Here is a 7,947-nt window from a genome sequence, read left to right as displayed (position 1 = left end):
CTTTGTCTACCGTTAATAACGTGATTTTAACCACGGCACAGGCAAATTGGAGAAGGTTTATTTGAAATAGAACCTGGAAGATGTGGTTTTCCATAGATGTTGAGGATTTTTGTCGATTGTTACATTATTCCGTGAAGAATCCTAATGCAATAGAATGTAACTAACATAGCGTAAATGAGATAAATGACTTCATCCACAAATAAAGAAATACAATTTGTACTTAATTGACATACTTTTGTCTCATTTTTTCGCACGTTTGCGAATGTTGTCTCCAGTGTCTAAAAAGCGTTCCCTTTGAATACTTTTTGCGGTGCTTATTGCTTGCAATCTAAATCTGTCGGTCTCAGGCATTTCTTCACAAAATGAATGAATTTTGACATGCACAGTTATATTTCAAAACTAGCTGTTGCCCGCGACTTCGTCCGCGTGGTTAGAAGATATAAGTTATGATTTATATCTACCCTATTTTTTCCACATTTTCCATTGTATCTTCGCTTCTATTAGTCGCAGCGTGATGGTTTATAGCCTAAAACCTTCCTCGATGAATGATCTATTGAACACAAAAAGAATTTTTCGATTTGAACCAGTAGTTCCTGAGATTAGCGCGTTCAAACAAACAAACAAACAAACTCTTCAGCTTTATACATTAGTATAGAGTATAGAAGTATAGATTAGTATAGAAGTATAGATATAAAGTGAACAATCCAACATCCAATAGTGAGCCTTCTGCACCATCCCTGCTTCGTTGAAGGCGACAGTCTTAAGATATTAATTTAATGTAATGGCAGTAAGACGGCCGCAAGTGCCCGCGGCCACGTTGACATATGTTGTTGATTTATCTACCTCTACCCGCTATTGTCCGAGGACCGGGATCCAACCAACCCTGTTCCACTTTTGAATCACTTGATTTATGACTTTGACAGTTCCTTCAAGATGGCCGCGTGTTTTGATCGATGTAGGATTGAGTGGATTCGAGTAATACTTAATCGAGAATTGCATATTTATATAAAATACTTGCTGCAATGTTGTGACATTATGAAGAAGTTTCGGTATTTGTAAAACTGGAATGAAGTAATGAAGCGAAAACATATGTATATTTATGTTAAGTTTTACTTACTGTCAAATTAAAAATTATAGAAGCAGTTAATCATTGGTAGACGAATAAAAATGGTCAACAAATGTTATTCCATATTTTTTCTCATTCAATCTCACATTACAATTTCAAGAAAACATTTAAACCAAGAATCTTAAGAAAATAACAAACTTCACTTGTTGATTTCTCCCCTAGCGCGAAAATAATCAACCCTATCCCCCAAAACTCGTCGCCAACAATTTATTGCTGAGCCATAAATATTAAAAAGTTGGGCGCATAAATCTCTGGTTTTATTAATAAAGGCTGCGCAAAGAGGTAAGTTTGCCTCGCGACGTATGTTGAGCCAATATTCTTGGATGTCCCGCTTTCGCTGTGATAAATCAATGTTTTGAAACTTGATGCAGATGTTTTGAAACATTTTGAATGAATAAGAAATGATCTAATAACGTTTTCATTGGTTTCGCTTACATTTAAATTAGATACTGTGTGAATATAGATAAGTACTTTGATATTCCTACTAGTATGTCGTTTTTATCGAAAATACGTTCTGCTAAACAAATATAGTGATCGGAAAGTAATTAATATTGTTTATTGCTCTTGTTTTTATATTAAAACCAGCAGTCGAGGTAATGAGTCATGTATTTATTTACTTTATTCATGCTTTAGCAACTTTAAACATAAAAATGGGTCTCAGTAGTCTCATTAATCATTCTCACTATCATTATCACTTCAAACATATTTTGTACATAAAAAACAATGAATTCTACAGCCAATTACAACAAATATCCCAATACTAATCAATAACTACGGATTAAAAAAAGCGGGAGGGATCACACAATAGAAATCACGAGACAAACAACAAAAAAACATTTCGAACTCTTCACAAAGGAGACCATTAGTGAATAAACTTCGAAAGAGGTAATAAGACTAAAAGTCTCTATGGAAATCAAGGGAAGACTTTTGATTAATTAGCGGTATTCTTTTCACCGAGACTTCCCGCCATTAATCCGGGAAAACAATATGGCCGCTTTATTGGGACATATCCTGTTGCAAGAAGTTATAACGGGCGTAAAGTTTAAAGGGTTTCTTAGCAAATAAGGAATATTTTATTGAGATTTAATATTGCTTGTTAGCTGGTTATTGAATGTAACTTTCTTTAACTGTCCTAGATTCCTTAATTTCCTTTAATAATCATGATATTTACAAACTATTGAAAAGTTTGGGTTTGGGCACATCTTTTTTTAAAGAAAAGTATATGCCTGCATGTAGATATGCTTCTGACAAAAAAATACGCTTGTCTTTTCATAAATATGTCTATCTCGTCGTTGCTTTATATCAATATACAATATTGACCAAGTAACGTGTAACAATATAATTAATGACTCTAAATTTAGTCTATTTTCATTTTGTTAAATTTACACTACATTATTTAATTTATCAAGGACAACTAATAAGCGCAATTCATCATATCACGTAAATAACTATTTAAACTCTACAAAAAATGATATTCAGAAACCCTTTTCCAAAACAATGATTTATAAGTACGTTCTTACAAAATCACCGTCTCCTACAAAGTTTTATTTGTTCAAAAGAACATTACTCTGTGGAAATCGTGGAATGAGTGAGGTAATCAAAGGAGGGAGGAATTAATATCAGTCACGGCGTCCCCGTCTCAATGCTAATTAATGACTGGCTGACAATCCGGCGGATCTCTTTCATTATTCCGTAATTGTTTTTAAAAAGACATCCAGCCGTACCAGCCAGATTGGCGCGTTTGTTTTAAAATTATGGTGTTCCAAAAAGTTTGTAGTTACGTTTTTGTTATATTAAAATACGGAATTGAATTATGTTAAAATGTACAATATAGGTACAGTATTTATAAAAGTATTTATGCGTGATTTAGAGAAACAAAAGCTAAATTTAATTGATCCCTCGTACGCACCAAATACCATTGTAGCTAAGGCTATGGCTATTGTATAAAAAAAAAAGAAAAAAATCTGAATATTAAAAAAAGATTATCACACCACGTGTGATTGCATACAAGGGCTATGCTACGAGTATATATATGATGCAATATTATAAAAGGGAATGGAGGGACATAATTATTAAATTTGATCTCGCTTTTACAAGATGGGCATTGTCTCCGATGGTTCATTACAAAAAATAGCTCGAGTGAAGATCGATCAATTAACCAACAACAGACTCTGTGCATAAGTACTTACTGTAATCTTTTACGGTAAAAATAAAGAATACCTATGTGGTTCAATGAATGGTTATTTAACACTTTTACAAGTATTCAGACAATATATTATCTTGGTGGAATGCGTCCGGGGTGACGCCTATTGACGAAATAGCTTTGGGTTTTGATAATAAGTATTTTAGTTTCTCCATTCTCTGAAGAAGACAAAACACTTTATAGTTTAGCGATCTTAGGGCTCAGTTGTGGTATTTTTTTATCTTAGCTTTAAGTTCTTTGTAATTTATATCTAGACCGGTACTGCGGCCCCAGCAACAAAGTTCTTTAATAAAAAAAGTATTCAAACTGACCTAACATCTGTTACAACCGTAACTCGACTCATATAACACTGACATCAACCCGTCACAATTCATCGAACAAAATTATAAGTTGCAATACAAAGGGCCTATATCAAAGTACTGCCGCAGTTGTTAAAGCAAGACAGCGCGCTACACTGTATATCGGCGTCTCGTTTCCACTAGTCCAAGAGTATTTTTTACATTAAGAGTGGTATGCTGTCAGAATGCTAAAAAGGTGGGGAACAATGCAACCCCTGTAATAATGATATTAGTGGTAACCTCATATTAAGGGGTGTTCGGTTCCCGAGAATGTGACTATTGTGTGTGATTGTAGTCATGTGGTCTGGGTACACTTGGCCACACAATGTATGTGTTAATAATATGTGTACTTAATATCTAATCCTAATACCTTTTTTTCTCATTCTGCGTTAACGTAATTGGTAATCCGTGTTAGCATAAATAAATAAATAAATTTTTCAAATTAATTATCTAGGAAAGGTTAATTCACGCGTATTTATCGGCAAGCTCGACTAGTTTTGGACCGTAGTCTTTAAATACGCGTTTGAAATAATTCATTACAATTTTACGCGTTACGATATTTTTTTTTTTGGTTTTACAAGAGAGTCAATAGATAAATTTGGACGTATTAAGTTTGCAAAATTTCAACAGACAGTAAAATTGTAGTGTGATTTTATAAGAGAAAAAACAGTTTTCAGTTTGAACTTTTAGCTCCTATTGTTTTTTTCAGCAGTTATTATTCGTCAACTAATAACAAATAAATGTAAAAAATAACTTCAAACGTTGGCCTATCCACCCCTAATTCATACCAGCATTGTGTATTCGACTGTACTCACTGCAATTCTAATAGGGTCGACTGACGCCGTGTGACGTCTTGTGACTTACCGCACTTTGTCAATCAATTTTTAATAGCCAATATACGAGGCTAGAAGTAGAACGCAAATTTTAATGCTTGTTTTTCAAACGAAAATGTAAATTTCAAAAAACGGTCTGCCCACTAGCTAAACAGCATTTCTACATTCATTAAGGTTGATGAAAAAATACTTCGATGCTCTAAGGAATTCAATCCTTGTGCTGCTGAGTGTTTCACAAACATTTAAGTCAGTGAAGTTCGTTTTTCACGTCCAAAATTTGTCACTCATAAAAACTATCAGCATTATAAAATTTTGTTTTGACTATCACTTATTTCAGACTTTTTTGCTTAGCCATTAATGCGCTACGGGACAAAAACCTTTTTCCATTTTTCTACCTTTTATTGCATCATTTTTTTCATCTTCGACTCATCCATCATTCATAAAATTATCGTCAAAGCAAACTAGCTAACGCCACCTACCAGTCTACCACAACCTAACGCTAAACACATGCTTCTACCAATAAGTCATCATAACCTTTATTAGTGTACAAGCTTAGGGTACAGTAATAATGTCGCCAAACCACAGCGACACACAAATGTCAGTTGTCGATAATTCGCGTAACGATTCTGATTTGTCACGGTGCACGGTGTCGCGCTAAATGTCACGCGGACGACAATTTGCACGTCCACCCTCTTGTATGTCAATTTATTATGACGCTATAGAAGAGAATGTGACGTGTTAGCTCTTGATTAAGAGTCCAGGTTGGATACGAAACTAGACGGGCGATTCTAATTAATACCGATAAATACATAACTTATAAATTAATTATTAAAGTCGATAAATCCCGAAAAAGAAATGATCTCCTTTGACAAATCTTTGTTCAGTGATAGATAGGAATAGAGCGTTACAAAAACAAAGCTCTAGTTCCTTTAAACGTTAGTTCTATGTACTTGTAAAATAAACGTTAACACTGAATATAAGCAGGTATAGCTTAAATAATAGCGTAGTTGTGTTATAGAAAATAATTCAACATATCTGAATTTGAAACAACCCAGAGACCAAGCAGTTTGACACCCGGCTGAAAGATACAATGGGAAGAATGTAAAATAATAATAATTATGTTGCACAATCAAAACCACAGCCCATACTCTATGTAGGGGTTTTAGTCATGATTATCCATCTCCAAGTTAGGTACTAGATTTGTGATCTTGAATGACTTTCAAGATCACAAAGCAAGTAGCGTAAGATAATCTTTAGCGTAAGTGCATGTGGCTAAACATACATAACGAGCGACGATGATGAAAACTGCTAACACGGATTGTCACCTCACGTCACCCTAAATACAACACAAAAAGAAAATATAACACTGTCATATCGATAGCAAAACAAAAATTATTGTAATTTTTTTCATATATATTATTTTTAGGAAAATGGGGTGTGGAAGAAACATTACAACGATTTTTTTTTAATATTAGGCTTCGTTGATTTTCAGACCTACTTGATACATAGGTATACAAAATTTCATTAAAATCGGATAACTTTATAGTTTATACATAATAACACTCACACTCAGCTCAAGCAAGACATAAATTGACTGTCAAACAACAAGATTACTATAAAAGAAAACAAGTCGAATCGAACAGAAAAAAATACCGCCACATACCCAACCCATTGAACGTCAAACCTATGCTGTCAAATGTGCATTGGTATAAAGTTACATCCCATCCACAACATGAATGAGATGGTCTTCATGAAGGCAGGTCACAAATAAGGACAATACACACCACACAATGCATGACATGTGTATCAGATAACAATATGTGACGGACAACTGATAATACAATTATCTACCTTTTGTATAACCCTTATGAGCATTTAAATAAAGTTTAATTTTCAATGTTTGAACTGTAGAGTGTTTTTGGTAGCAACGAGATTGACAGGGTCGCGGTATGTATGGGGGAAACGCATTCGCGAATTTTGTGCAGCCGCTTGGTTATAGTTATTGGGATTAGGAGGTTTGTTAAAAAGGTTATAAATACGTTGTTTTTCGACGAGATCACCTATTTTTTTTTAATGGGTGGTTAATCTGTTCTTATTCTTTACTACTAAAAGTGCCAGCGACACGCGCACCATATTTGATTTTCGAACCCCGACACGAAATTACCATAATTGATAAAAAAAATAAAAACAAGAGTCAAGTTCGGAAAGACAGCCACTCGAGAAAATGGGAAAAATTAAAAAGTAATAAAAAAACAAATGAGCTGCTTTCAATCATCCCTGTGACAACAGTGTCGTGTGGGGGTGAGGGGGGGGAGTGACGTCACATGAGATTAAAAAGTTTGACGGGCTCTCCCACGGAAATTAGCATTTTGCCCGTGGGCTTCATTTGCATACTGTCCGATCTAATTTTTATCTTTTGTTAGTAATAAACCCGTAGGGAATACGCATGTGCTTCTAATTAATATACCTATATAGCAGATTGACAGTTTTTCATTTGATTTATTAATATTTTCTATGCGAAATCGTGGGAAGTTAGGTACCTAAATACATAAATGATTTATAGAAATGAACTATAAACGCTACGCGTAAGTGGAATCTATAAATTTTAATCACTATAATAATATCGTCGAAGATGACAACAAATGAAAAATCAACGCTGGCAACTCTACGATGAAGTAAGAAAATCTTTTTAAAAGCTAATACATTATGCAGAGAGAATTGAAAACCCTAATTGTAAAATGAGAAGCGGGGACCATTGTCGGCAACGGCAAAAAATATGGAAAAACTTCCCCCCGGGACTCTCAAAATAAGAGTGGAAATTGTCCTGCCTCGTTTTAAAAGAAACTTTACTTTGCATGTATTTCTTTGTCATGGAAAATTGATTGGGAACAATGGATTTTTTGTATAATTAATGATGAAATTGCTTGAAGTCATTCAGTTTATAATAAATTGTTGTTAAAGTTGTAGGTGTTCACACAGTGTTAGATTATTAAAAAGCTTTACTAGGAAAAGGTGAATTTTATGATGCCGATATGTACTTAAATATTTTCGGTGTTTCACAAATTATATAAGTATTAATCCTACTAATCGTTATGGAAGTTATTGTGTTGTTTCAAGTATTTATTTGTGAAAAATCTTGATCGAATATGTTTGACGATAGATACACTTTAACTACAGAAATAAATACTTGAATGCAATCTCAAGTACAAGATTCATTTGACACCTCTATAAAATCCCACCATCATTATCAATCAAAAATACCTCAACATATAGAAACGTTCAATATTTCACAGCCGTGTAATCGAACGGGCGTCCATTCGCTACAAGCAACGGCACACCGCGGCCTCCACAGCTGTCACTTAATAATTTAATTGTGCACTTCCCCCCTTTTTCACGGCGCTTACCGAGCAATGTTGGCAGCATTGTAGTTATGCCCATTAATAGGTA

This window comes from Trichoplusia ni, chromosome 19 (assembly GCF_003590095.1).
Source record: "Trichoplusia ni isolate ovarian cell line Hi5 chromosome 19, tn1, whole genome shotgun sequence".
NCBI lineage: Eukaryota > Metazoa > Arthropoda > Insecta > Lepidoptera > Noctuidae > Trichoplusia > Trichoplusia ni.
This window is presented reverse-complemented; position numbering follows the sequence as displayed.